Source organism: Melanotaenia boesemani, chromosome 5 (genome assembly GCF_017639745.1).
Source record: "Melanotaenia boesemani isolate fMelBoe1 chromosome 5, fMelBoe1.pri, whole genome shotgun sequence".
NCBI lineage: Eukaryota > Metazoa > Chordata > Actinopteri > Atheriniformes > Melanotaeniidae > Melanotaenia > Melanotaenia boesemani.
In genome coordinates this window covers 24602303-24615627 of record NC_055686.1, presented here as the reverse complement: position 1 = coordinate 24615627, position 13325 = coordinate 24602303, and the positions used below count along the sequence as shown (strand labels likewise).

The following is a 13325-nucleotide window of genomic DNA, read 5'->3' as shown; positions in this document are numbered from 1 at the left end:
GGCTCAGGGTATATGTCAGGACACAAAGCTTTAGCGATCCCCCACCAGCTAATACCCTTGTAATTAAAACAGACATTGGTAGCACATTGGCTATTTCTGCGACCTCTTGTCAGGCAACGGCATAATGAAAACGCCCCTGGACATCGATGCACACAGCAGAGCAAGTCAGGACATGGAATTAATGATCCGCAAACCGGTTCAATCCTTCTGATCTCAGCTCATTAATCAGTCTAAGGACAGTTTTTCTTATTAATCACACTCAGGATCCTCTAAGCATCTGTTAGCTACTGCCAAAACATGTTACCATGAATTTGTCTAAATAGCATATAGAAAAAAATATGTTTAAAGTGTCAGTAGACTCTTTGAATTAAGAATTTATATTTGCTAGACTGTCCTTAAATTAGAGTTGTCTGTGGAGTGAATATCACTTTGCATAAAGGTTGCAGTCAGGTGAAGGTTCATCTGATTTGAAATAAGGTGAAAGAGCTTAAAATCCTGTCTACAAATCTGTCTAGAACGTAGATATGAGCCTGCCAGACTAGGGATGATCATTCAACATCTGGAGCCCCAACTTGTTTCAACAGTTTGTGGAGATTTTTTTTTTTTTTTACAAATACCCAAGTTTTGAGTAGTATCTTAAACTATAAGTAATACCATAAATAATATTTATACTAAATAAATCACATAAAGTATCAACTAACTTGCTATGTTCAGGTTACAGTTCAGCTCAAACCTCTGCTGTTTACATGGACTCTAAAAAAGCTATTCCAATTATGACATGCATCTTCATGCATCTAATGTTTAATAAAAATAACTCATTCTGACACATCCAGAATTGTCTGACTTTACGGAAAAAGTTGCAGGAAAAGAAATGGTGATTCATAATGTAAACAAACACCCCTGCGTGCATGTTTCAGTTTTCCCCCCTTTAATAATTTTAAGTTACTTTAAAATCTCAAGCAATGTATTTATTACATATTGACCAGTTCTGTTGTGGTCCCATATTATCTCCCACTAGTTGTAACATGTTTGTTTGTTTTTTTAAATAAATGTTTTTAAGTATTTGAGCCATTATGTAAAACATGGGATTACATTACGTTGATATTCAGCTGATGTAACAGGCAGTAAGGATGATTCCAATCCAAATTTCAGAATATTAACTCTATTCTGTCATCCATTATTAAGGCATTCACTCACAAAGCTCTTTTTCTTTTAGGGTACAACTAAAAAAAAAAAAAAAGTACTTAAGCAGAATCTTTTTTATCCATCCGTCCATTTTCCATACCCACTTCATCCAGAGTTCAGAGCTGTGTAAATGCTACAGCCAATCCCAGCTGCCATTGGGTAAAAAACGGGGTATATTCTGGGACGGGCTGCCAGTCCATCACAATGCCAAGAATTTTTTTTATTTTTACCAATTGCTGTGTGCCACTTACTTCAGCTGTACAGTTAGCTTAACCTTAAAGTTTGATTGTCATTTGTAGTGAGCAGTTTGGTTCTCATGAACTTGGTAAAAAATATAGAAAAAAAGAAAAAGAAACAGTATATTATCCATATAAAGTGAAAAACAAATCCCATTCTTAGATTTTTAAGGGAAAAAAAAACATTTTCAGAGGAAATAAAAGTTATTTTTCTATTGCTCAATCGTTTCGAGAACAGTCATGATGTGCTTGTGTTTAGGATATAGAAAACATATAAACTTACTTCGTAGAGCTAGATAATTATTTGATACTTGTTAGATCCTAAATCTAGATTAAAACACAAGGTGGGGTTCATGGGCTGATGGGTGTGGGGGGTTGTATTTTGTGTGTGTGTGTCTTAGTCACACTTTTTGGCACAGAAGGGGAGAAATGAGCTCAGTGAAGATCATGCTTACAGTTAATCTAACCCCTCCAAGTTTTATGCTCTTTGCACCACCACATGCACTCATACACACACATACACACACATACACGCACATATTCACACATACACAAACACTTACCTTTATTTCAAGAAATCCCCCTTCCCAATCTGTTTAACACTTTAGAGAGCAGACTGAACCAAAATCTGCTTAAGTACACCCAAGCTGTTGGAATAGGATGAATAATAAGATACTGGTTGGATGAACAGATAATGTAGGTGTTTGTAAAAGGGTGAAGGGGGTTGAAGGATAGGATAGGAGTGTGATTATATATTTTTTTGTAAAATAAAAACTCTTGTCATTTATGCGATGTGATATTACAGGTTTGCTAAATACGACAAAATCAGTTTTAGTAGAGGTGAGATTAGATATGACCACCCTATATTGATAATCAAACACCAACTTTAGTGAACAAATATTCAGCCTCCGGGCAATTTGAATGAAATGTTTTTCACTTGCATCACACTTTCTTTTCTTTTTTCATATATAGCTACACTGGGATTTTCAATTTCAAATCTATGATCTATATTTATTAGAAAAATCTTACAGTTCCAGTGGTTATGAGTAAGAAAGGAGTTAAGTTAAAAGGAAAACCTCATCCATTAATCATTTAAAAGGTAACAGATTATAAAGTAATAATGTAAAGTGGCCCTAATTTTAGAATACTACATTTTTACTACAAAGTTTCCAAGGTTTGATAATATCATCTATGATCTTTACACCATTTCTGTTTTCAGGGAACATTGGCCAAAAAGAAGGAAAAAAAACTGTATTGAAGTGGCACTTAATGTAAATAGAGACAATTCTGTGGTGAATTCCTTTTCACAGGCTTGAGAGTCCTTGTCAAAGCTCTTATCAGTGAACACGGCCAATAACTACATCCACAAATAGAGGATTATACACTACCTTGCAAAGAAAATGTATATATTGGTCTTTTTTCATTCATTCTCTGTACCGCTTAGTCCATTACGGGTCACAGGTAAGCTGGAGCCTATCTCAGCATTAACAGGTGAGAGGCAGGGTACTCCCTGGACAGGTCACCAGTTTTGTTTGTATTTATATATTCACGTTTTTCAGTATTTGTTTATTTCATGATTCCTGTAATTGAATTGGTGGAGCCCTCATCCATCCACCCATCCATCCATCCATCCATCCATCCATCCATCCATCCATCTTCATGCTCTCATCTGGGGTCACATCACAGTGTCCACAGGGTATTCTACATTTTTCTTAGTTCAGTTCCTCTTGGAAGACCATGAAGCAGTCCTAGATCCGATGAGATTTTAAATCCATCCAGCATTTTTTCAGTCAGAGCCTCCTTCCAGATAATGTACCTGTAAAAACCTGAAAAGGAAAGAATATCCTAATCAGATCCCTGAATCAACTCAGTTGGCCTCTTTTATTTTTTTTATTTATTTATTTTTTTTTAGAAAATTAGCAAACAAGCACACACTCTGGCACAAGGCTTAGCCTTGTGGTCATGTCAGTCACTTCAGGTCATCAGGTTGTCCCACAAGATATCCCCAGGATGGATTGCATTCAGATCAAATTCAGTTCTGGTGCTAGCATCTATCCTAGGTGATGTGATCACAAGTAGACTCTGCTAAATACATGGATGAACTCAACTGAAACAGATTGAGTATGTATTCGGACCTGATTACCTAGATAACATTCAGATTTGGTCCAGGACAGTTCTGTCTGTATTGTCATGATGATACCCAGTCTGTCCATAGTGCACATTCTGGTTCTACCTTGTGATTTGACATGCCCCCACAGAAAACCTCCTGTTCATGTTTAATGGAAATTTCTGCAGAGAATAAGCAAAGCAGCGTCGAGCCCAGCTGCAAATCCCCCGATCTGTCCTGTTGGTCGACGGAATTTCCTTTTAACATGCCTTCACCTGACCACACTGGCTAAAAGCTGGGTCAGTGCATACACACAGATGACATGACATAGAAGTTCTTATAGTCTCAAGTAAGATGTTAGTCAAGGCTAATGATGCTGGAGTATTTTAAAATGAATAGAATGTTTACATGCAAACGGGACTTGTAAGATAGGAAAACTAAAAGTTTTTGTGCTCTTCACTTGTGATTGAATCAACTGCAATGAATGTTAGCACCAAATGACAACAACCTCTAACAATCACATACACTGACTCATTTGCACAAACACATACACACACACACACACACACACAAGCACACACACACACATCCACTGTCATACTCTTATGATGTTTCTCATTATGTCTGATTAGGATTAAAGCAAACAAGGAAGAAATCAAAACAAAAAGAAATAGTTTCTGTTTGCTCTTGATTATAAAATTAAGTTGCTCTTTCGAAAGGTATTTTTAAATTTTTAATTAAATTGCTGTCTGGAGATAAACAGTCTGCATTCAAACAATGACAAATACAGTAACTTTTTTATATTAAATATTTTCAATTGAATTAAATTGAAACCAAGAAATATTAGTTATAAAATAGCTGGACTTACTATATTGGCAAATGTAGAACATATTATCTATATGGCCTCAAACGTCCAGTTATATCTATAAAGAGCGTTGTCGTTTGGCTTTAGGACACAACTTGTTGCGCCATAGAATATATTTGTTACTGGTCATTTGATCTGTAATGAAAAGTGGGGCATATGTTGCATATGTTATTATCAAAAATGACTGATTAAAAACCTAATATGCCCCCCCCCCCCAAATACACACAGGACTGGTGAGACCCCTATGTATGGTGGAACCCCTCTTGGCATAATTAATTAGTGGCTTAAACAGGAATGTCCTGATTAAAAAAAAAGACCTGTTGATTTTACCAACAGACAACACAGGGGGGGATGCATCTGTGTGTGTGTGTGTGTGTGTAGGGAATGGGGGTATTACCATGCTGTATAAATCCACACCAAGCACAATTAACAAGCAATTGGGAGGAGAAGTAATTAGTATTATCTGCTTATCACCATCAACCCCTATTCTAAGGAAAAGGGGTTAAAAAGCAGAATGACATACACACACATGCTCGCACATTCATTCCCTCCAGGCAAATGTGTAAGAGCTAATTACAAGCTCATTTACAACTCAATAGCAGTATCCTCTCAGACAGGTCTATCCCCCCCGTGTCTTCGCCTCCCCTCACAGAATACTGTGTTAGCTTTACCTCTCAGACCAGCCAGGAGCACTCGCCAAGCAAACGACGTAAATGACTTCCTCATCATTGCTGTAGGGTGCGAACCGGAGAGGAGGGGGTTCTTTTGACTTAAGACACAAGTGATAGAAAGTAAATATGGATATTTTGTGTGTGGGGTTGGGGAGGGAGTAGGTATAATATCCCAAGTGTAGGCTTAAGTTCGATTTGTAGCTTTTGGCAAATGAGCCTAAATAAGAGCACAACTGTGTAAAAAGACTTTTTTAGTGCATTCTGTAACTTTATAAAGTTTTTCCTTGTCAATGCCCTGAAAGAACTCAAGAAAAGAAGTAAATATCAACTGAGATAACTAAAATATGGAATATTAGGAAAACAATATCAGATTACAGTACATTTGCTTTCTGGTTATCAACTAATTGCGTAACAGCAGTATAGGTCTAATTAACTAATGATGTCAGTTTTATCAACTAATTTTGCATACATCAGAGATCACAAATGACCCATATGGGAAAGTTATTGGTCCAGCTAATGTTTATTTGTGGAACAAATATGGCCCGCGGGCCCTACTTTGGGCACCCCTGTTTTAAAGGAAGTGTCATCTGTATAAAATAAAATGAGCCAGATCAAGAAGCATCTTCACAGCTCATGCTGTCCTGTTTTTTGAAGAAATGCTCCTTCCAGGTCTGGGTAACTACTGAATTGTGCAGCTCTTCCCTACTAGTACAACCTCCAGACGGTATCATGTTCACTGTGTGAGGAATTGACTTACCAGAGCTTACAATTAGATGGCAAACTCTATTTTAAGCCTTTAAAAATAGCACTGCAAGTCACTGCTTGCCCTGGATTCTTTGTTTTCTTGTTTTTCAGTTGTGAATGCAGCTTTTAACTATTAGATGTGTGTGTGTGGTGATTTGGTTTGGATCATGTGTGTGATTTATTACTTTATTTTATAAAATCAGATTCCACAAGATTAATTTGGGATGTTTTATTAAGCACCATGTTTAATGTGCTCGTGTACATCAAATAAGTATTTTTTTTCCCTTAAAATAACAGATAGAATGAGGAATAAATATGTAGATGAACAGAAGTCTCTCTTAAATCCCTATGGGAGAATCATAGTTGCTCTGTGAGCAAGTTTTCTTCTAAACCAGATTGTTAGAAAAAACCAAGTAAACCTTTTAGTACGGCCAAAATCATATAATATGAAAGCTCTTAAAACTGGACTAACACACCTAGATAATGTCATTGTGGGCTGACTAACTCCTATATATGTCGAGTCAATCAATAAAGCCTAATTGTATATTAATACAACTGAACCCAATAAAAGCTCCTTTCATTTGCCTATTTTTCTGTTTCTTTGCTCAGGCCGTTACATGCACCAGAAGTTATGACTGAAAAACAGCCCATTAAAAGTACATCAAGTACAAAAGTACATCAACTTGTGGCCATTTTCTTGACTTTATTTCAGCTCCAATTTGATAGATTTTAGATTTTTATAACTGCAGCATCATCTGACAAAAACACTAATCAGAAACTTGTAGACATCTTTTGGTTATACTTTAAATCTAGGTTGATCCCCCACAGAGGAAGTTAGAAGCAACAGAATGTCTTGAATATTTTATCATACAGTCCGTGTCATTATTGTGGCATAGTTGGGTCAATAACTTGGATCAGTCCCCCTCCCATGTATATGTATAGAAACAAGAAGAGTGGTCCACCATATAGCTTGACTCAAGAGTCCATGCTACCTTCCCCTGTATGTTATTTGTGCTTGTAATCAGTAAATAAATATTTAATTAACATTTTGGATAAATTTAAAGTCAATAACATTCAGCACAGTGGCCACATGCAGTGGCCATTGGAAATGTTAAGCTGTGAGTAGGTGGAAAATATGGCAGTCTCGTATGAGAAGATTACAATTTTTGATCTGACATGAACCAGCAAAACAAAACGTATTATAGTTTTTTTTTTCTGTTTTCATATAATGTATCTTGCTTTGTCATCTGACAGGTGTTACTGAAGTTGTTTAGGAATCCCCAGGGATTACGTGTGGGACTTATTTTTACCTAATACTATAATGCTCATTAATTCCTGCTTTGGTGACTTACCTCCTCTGATCCTCTCTGGACTGTCCAGCCAGGCTTGCCCACTGTACTGCTGATTGTGATATGGCCTCGAAAGAAAGACTAATCAGTTGTTAACAGGAAGAAGTAGAGGCATGGTTTTTGAGGGGCATTGTAGGGAAAGTGGGAACAAGATTATAAGATATGATACATGTCTGTGTTGGTGCTTCACACATATCAGCAGTTTTTAATGTGGGGCATTAAAGGTCTTTCCCACATAAATGACAGAAAAAAAATTGTATTTATAAAAAACTAAACTCACTCAGATAGTTATTTGCTACAAAGCTCCTGCTATTCTTTTACCTCCGGCACTGCTGCAGACAGGCAAGCACATAGCCTCACCTAAAGAAAAAGAGCTCATTATTCCTGAAAAATAGAGGGATGGAGTTAAGTTAAGTAGTGGGGCAGAATTAGGATTGGGCCTAGGTTCCTTGATTTCAGACAATCAAGGATGTGCATAAATTGTGTCTGGTTAAACTAAACTAAATTAAACATGATAGTTAATGGCTAGAGTCAAACACTGTGTTCTTTATTCAGAGAATAAATGCTCTTACAGTAAGACTGATTATTTGGATCAATGTACACTCTGTACTCTATGTATTAAGACTTAAATTTGATTTAGAATAAAACATGTAGTGTTATATATTGAGTTAGCCATACAAGTTATGGTCCTACTGCTGATAAAAATGTGAGAAACATCTAGCGATCCAGTCTACTGGAAAAAGTATCTGTCTGATACCGATTCCAATACCTGGGGTTTAGTTATCTGCTGATACAGAGTACCGATCTGATACCTGTGTTATTTTATTTAGAGGTCTATAAATTTTATTATTTAAATAAATTATATTTATTATAGACTGTTGTATAATATTGTTGTTACTGTCCTTCAATGGTCTAGCACTGGTTAAACTATAAAACATTAATTAAAACCCGAAAACAAAAATTGCCACAGAACTTTTTTTAATTATTGAGTAGATAAACTCAAATCAAAAAATTAAAAAAAATCTTGGAACTGGACTTACAGTGGATTGTTTTCCATGTCGGACAGGGGACTGGTCATCCAGGACGATAAATTCTAAAACTTCGTCTGTTATTGTGGTGGCTTTCTGGCTTTCTTTTTCGAATTTCTCACATTTTTAAAAGCATTTGCCAGTGTTTATTGTTTCTGTGGTTCTTCCTTTCCTTTAAGGCCAAAAACTCCTCATACTTTTTAATATGATGGCAACCCAAATGCTTTATAGGGTTGCTGGTGTTAAATTTAGCAACATTCTCTGGAAACTTCAGCCCTGCATATTTAGCATGTTGCTGTTTTGCTAGCGGGATTTTTAATAAGTAATAGTGCCAAATTGTTAACACAAGGCTAATACTAAATGCTTGAACACTGACTCACGTGCAGCTGCTTTTCCACCTACTAATCTAAAACAGTTGTCACGCAAGATTGTCTTCCTTCCTGTGTGTGTTGGGGTTAGGCAGTACAAAAAGATAAATTATTCCATTTCAGTGGTATCAGATGGTATTTAGAAAGGAATACTAACCGATCCCTATCCCCTTACTTTGTTCAGGATCTGCAAATATTTCCGATGCTAATATCAGTATCGGCCCACCTCTAGAAACATTTTTGAAAGTGGACTTGTCATCTTCTCTTTGGTATACTCTTTTGGAGTAATGTCAGTCTGGATAAAGAAAAGCAAATCTTTTTTTCCAAGCTCATGACTTAAAATATGTAGGATGGCTGCATTTAGTGAACTAAAACTGGTTCTTCAAGTCACTGTTTTTGTCACATGTATTTGTCAGTGTGATGTTTTTTTTTTTACTTTTTTAATTTTAGACCTGTGGATTTCTACATAAGGAGCTGCAAGAGTAAAAAGAACTGCAAAAAAGTTCACACAAATAGTGAAAACAAACACTGTCACCCTTACTTGTGGCTTATATTGATTTTTATTAAAGTCATGTTGTGTGATCCTTTGAGGTACAAGCTTGTGTTGAGCTGACAGGTCAACCCAAGTTTAATCTGTCATATTAATCCTATTTAATCCCGTGTCTCACAACTGTTGTAACTTCCCTGTTAGACTTCTTGAAATCAATACAACTGCATCTATAATGTTGGTTTTAAGTAGAGGTGATGCATTATTTTTACACTATTTATAGTTATTAAGGTAGAAAAAAATGTGTAGATCTTCTTTGTGTGGCGGTACTCACACATGTAAGAATCAGATTTGTAATCCTAAAGGCCATGCTGCACTCCATTGTGTTATGCAAACATTGGGACTGTTGTTTCATGGCTTCCATCACCTGTTACTATGATAAATGAGTCTTGAATCACAGTATCAATTGAAACAAAAGCCGTTGCAAGTGTGTGTGCACACGCATGTCTGTAGCTGGTGGAGACCATATGTTTGTGTTTTGTGTGACCACGTATCATTTGAACTTACACTTTTTTTAAAAACATACAGGCACATGAGCCTGATGGCATTTATTGATTAGTCCGTGGGTGTGTTTGTATGTGTATGTCTATTTTATCCTCTCCTGCTGGCTTCATGGGACAGCAGGGGTGGGGAGGTGTTAGCTTGGTGAGAGGGATTACTTATATCTGTTAGGCCTCCTTTTTTCTCCCCCAGGCGGTGTCACGTCTCATTACTTTTGTCCTCCAGGTCGGATAGTCTGGCTTTAGCTGGGTACATTTAAAATGCCACGCAGCCTGGCTTTTCAAGAACACCCGGTTTAAGGCAGAGTGATATGTGTGTCCTTCACCTGAGAGGCTTTTTTCAATAAGTAGACAGGTAAACTTCTCTCAAAGCTGGCTTTGATGGCAGATAAGCGCTCACTTGTTAAAGTGAAATGTATGCCTGGCTCTCAGAGAGCAAGACATGGTTAGCAAATAGTTCAAATCTGTTATTGTTACTGTCTTATGAAGACAGTGTGTTTAAGTTTCTGGCTGATAGCTGTATTTAATTAACTTGTGCCATTGAAAATTGTGACACTGAAACTGAAAAATAGAACTATACTTTGCCACGATAATAGTTTAAAAGTTCCACTAAAAAGATTTTGATACTTGAGTCATTTAAGTATTCTTCTTGGTAAACAAGAATATTATTTATCAAGGAAATTAATTTCATATTTTACTAGTGCATTGGGTTTTAAAAGTATTTGTACTAGGTGTGCGACTTTGACACATTAATTCCGATTAAATAATTACAAAAACATTAACGTGTTAAAAAAATTAACGCATTTAATTACAGTTTGAATGGAAAACAATGCAGAACATTTGTCAGTGCACAAGTTCTTAGCAACTTTGTCGCTACATTCAAGTTTTCAGACCCCTCTAGTGACTCTATTTAAAAGAAATAGACTAGTGACAAATCTGGCGACTTTTAATTGTGGAGACTAACGTGAAAGCACGAAACCTTCACTCTTCTCCATGAGCTTAGCTGCTGCAGGGTCCTCCCTGTCCATCATTTTTCACAGCTGCATTCAGAGCAGCAGATGTTCACCTCTGCTAATATGAAGTGAAGACCGAAAATGTATTTCATTGTCTCCTCCACTGCCTCTCCTGCTTCCTTTAACTCACCTGTGTCAAACTGTTCTGCACCTAACCATTGGGCTAGTCCTGCCTGTCAAACATCAATCTAGATTTAAAGATGTTTTTTTTGTTTTTTTTATCAGGAGCAGGGCTAATGTGGTCTAGGTTCCCAAGAATTCAGTGGAGCTCCCTTTACTCATCTGGCAAATCACAGGGTTGTTTATTTACATGTGTTGACAACACTTTAGAAAAGTTCTTTCTGAGCCTCCGGAGTCTCAAAACTCCAGCGGCTGAGCGAGCAAGGACTAACCCAATTTTGATATCACAAAACTCTGGCAACCCCAGACATTCAAAATACAATTTTACTTACTTTTATACCACATTTAGACTATTTCATGTATGAAGATGTAGGTTAAAGTTGTTTTGAGTGTGTGGCATATTATTTTATCTAGATGATTTGTTTTAGTACGTTTTAGTTTTTAGTTTGCATCCATGTGTAGCTGCCCAGGTGTTTTGTGTTCACTATAGTTTGCTTGCAGCTCCTAGATTAGCTCATACTTCTGTCTGCTTTAATTAAACTTGCAATCCAACTGAAAACATAGTTAACTTCACACACAATTCAATAGGTGGCTGACTGCAGCTGAGAGCTGTGTGCTGCTGCTAGGACCAAGCTTCTTCCGAGTGCTTTTGGATGGAGGAGGGGTCAATGTTCATTCACGTCAGTCTCTCAAGTCTCAAATACTACCATATAAAGTCGCTAGATTTGTCGCTAGTCGCTTTTGTGAAAAATGTCGCTAGAGGGGTCTGAAAACTCGTTAAATATAGCGACAAAGTCGCTAAGTTGGCAACACTGAGGGGGTGTGTCACTGTGTGTGTGGCGGAAGAGCCGAGGAGGAGGAGGAGAGAGGATTTGACAAATCGTATATTAATATTGTAGTGTGGGTGGTGCTGACGCTTGATGACTAATGTGATCCACCTGAGGCAATATAATATCATTTTTGTCTTGTCTTTGTTTGTGAACTAAAATGTCCATAGATTTTAGTCCAGTTTTTATTTAGTGAACTACATTTTCGTCTTTATTGGTCCACGAAAATGCATTCTGTTTTAGTCCCAGTTATTATTTATTGATGGAGGTTTTTGTCTGGTTTAGTCTAGTTTTCGTCTGGTGAAAAATAAAAAATTTATTACAGGCAGAAAATAAAGTAGAAAATAATGGTTTAAAAAGCACCCAGTAAATAAATGAACAAACAAAACTGAAAATTAAATGGAAAGTATTAAGATTAATTAAACCATTTAAAATGACAACGGAAAAATATAAATTTGTCATATGTTAAAGGTTTCTTAATGTAAAAATGACTTTTCAACATTTTTGTATAATTTATTGGGATATCATTTTGTTTATTGAGTAATTTTTATATTTCTGTTAGTGCTGGGCAACAAAAAAATTTTTAATCGCAATTAACTGCTGCAATTAATCACGATTAATCGCACTGTTACGCGCAAAATGTCTCGTTTCTTTAAAAGAAGGTCTATGGTTATATAAAGAAAATGCAGTAAATTTTGGTTTACAAACACTACTTCAGGGGTCTCCAACCTGCGACTCTGGAGCCGCAAGTGGCTCTCTGGACCTTCCACAATGTCTCTAAATACCTGATTACATAAAAAATATATGTATATATATATATATATATATATATATATATCTTGTCATTAGGTTGGATTAGGTTCTTTTACATAATTTTCCACAAATATCTACATCCCTTAGAAGAAAGTCTGTCTGTTCTCTTTTTCATAAAGGTTTTATGTTTTTCTTTATTTTAAAACCTAAAAGTGGAAATAAAATTTGGTTCTTCAAAAATAACAAATGTCCTATGGTGGCTCTTCATTAAAATGTATATTTATATATATTAAGTTGCCTTTTTGAAAAGGTCTTCTAACATTTGCGTCTCTAAAGTAGTTTTATTTAGCTGGCTGAGGGAAAAATGGCTCTTTGGATTGGAAAGGCTGCAGACCCCTGCACTAAACACATAAACAGATTTAGCAGCAGTTTTCTCTTTAAACAGCAACAGTTTAAATATTTCTTCATATATATTTATAAAATCAAATATTAATGAGAAAGAAGGGTGAAATGTTCAGGATTTACTAACTAAAAGGTAAAAAAAAAAATCAGCAGAATGAATTTAAAACTGTGAAGCTGCTTCCTTCTAAACACAGGAGGAACAATATGTGATGAATATCAGCATCAGGTGAACAGACAGAAAGCAGGATGAGAATCTCACAGCTTTTAGATGGTGAGTAGAGAGAAATATTCACAATATGCACAATAACTTCCATCCATGCACCTTCAGTGTTTCATTATCCAGATTTCTGGCCTATAAATTCTCTAAACTTTCATTTTTAGCTTGACTGCACCTGCAACCTCCGCTACCGGGAGTTAAAGGGTTAACATCTCGTTTCCAGGTGTAGCGTCAGATGTGTAAATGTAATTATAAAATGTGTGGTATCCACAGAAAGTCCAGAATCTCAGCTAACAGCTCAGCAAAATAATTTCTATCACCAACAAACACAGTTAAGACAACAAACAATTCAAAGACACAAAGTCCGAAAAATATGTAAACACAGATGATGTC

The 13325-nt window shown here is 36.3% G+C and overlaps 1 protein-coding gene across 2 annotated transcripts in view; it reads left to right on the top strand.

The window, feature by feature from the left end:
• The window catches only part of nit1 (nitrilase 1), a 38346-nt gene that overhangs the window by 6114 nt on the left and 18907 nt on the right, over positions 1-13325 (top strand). The gene's annotated exons all lie outside the window — the stretch shown is intronic.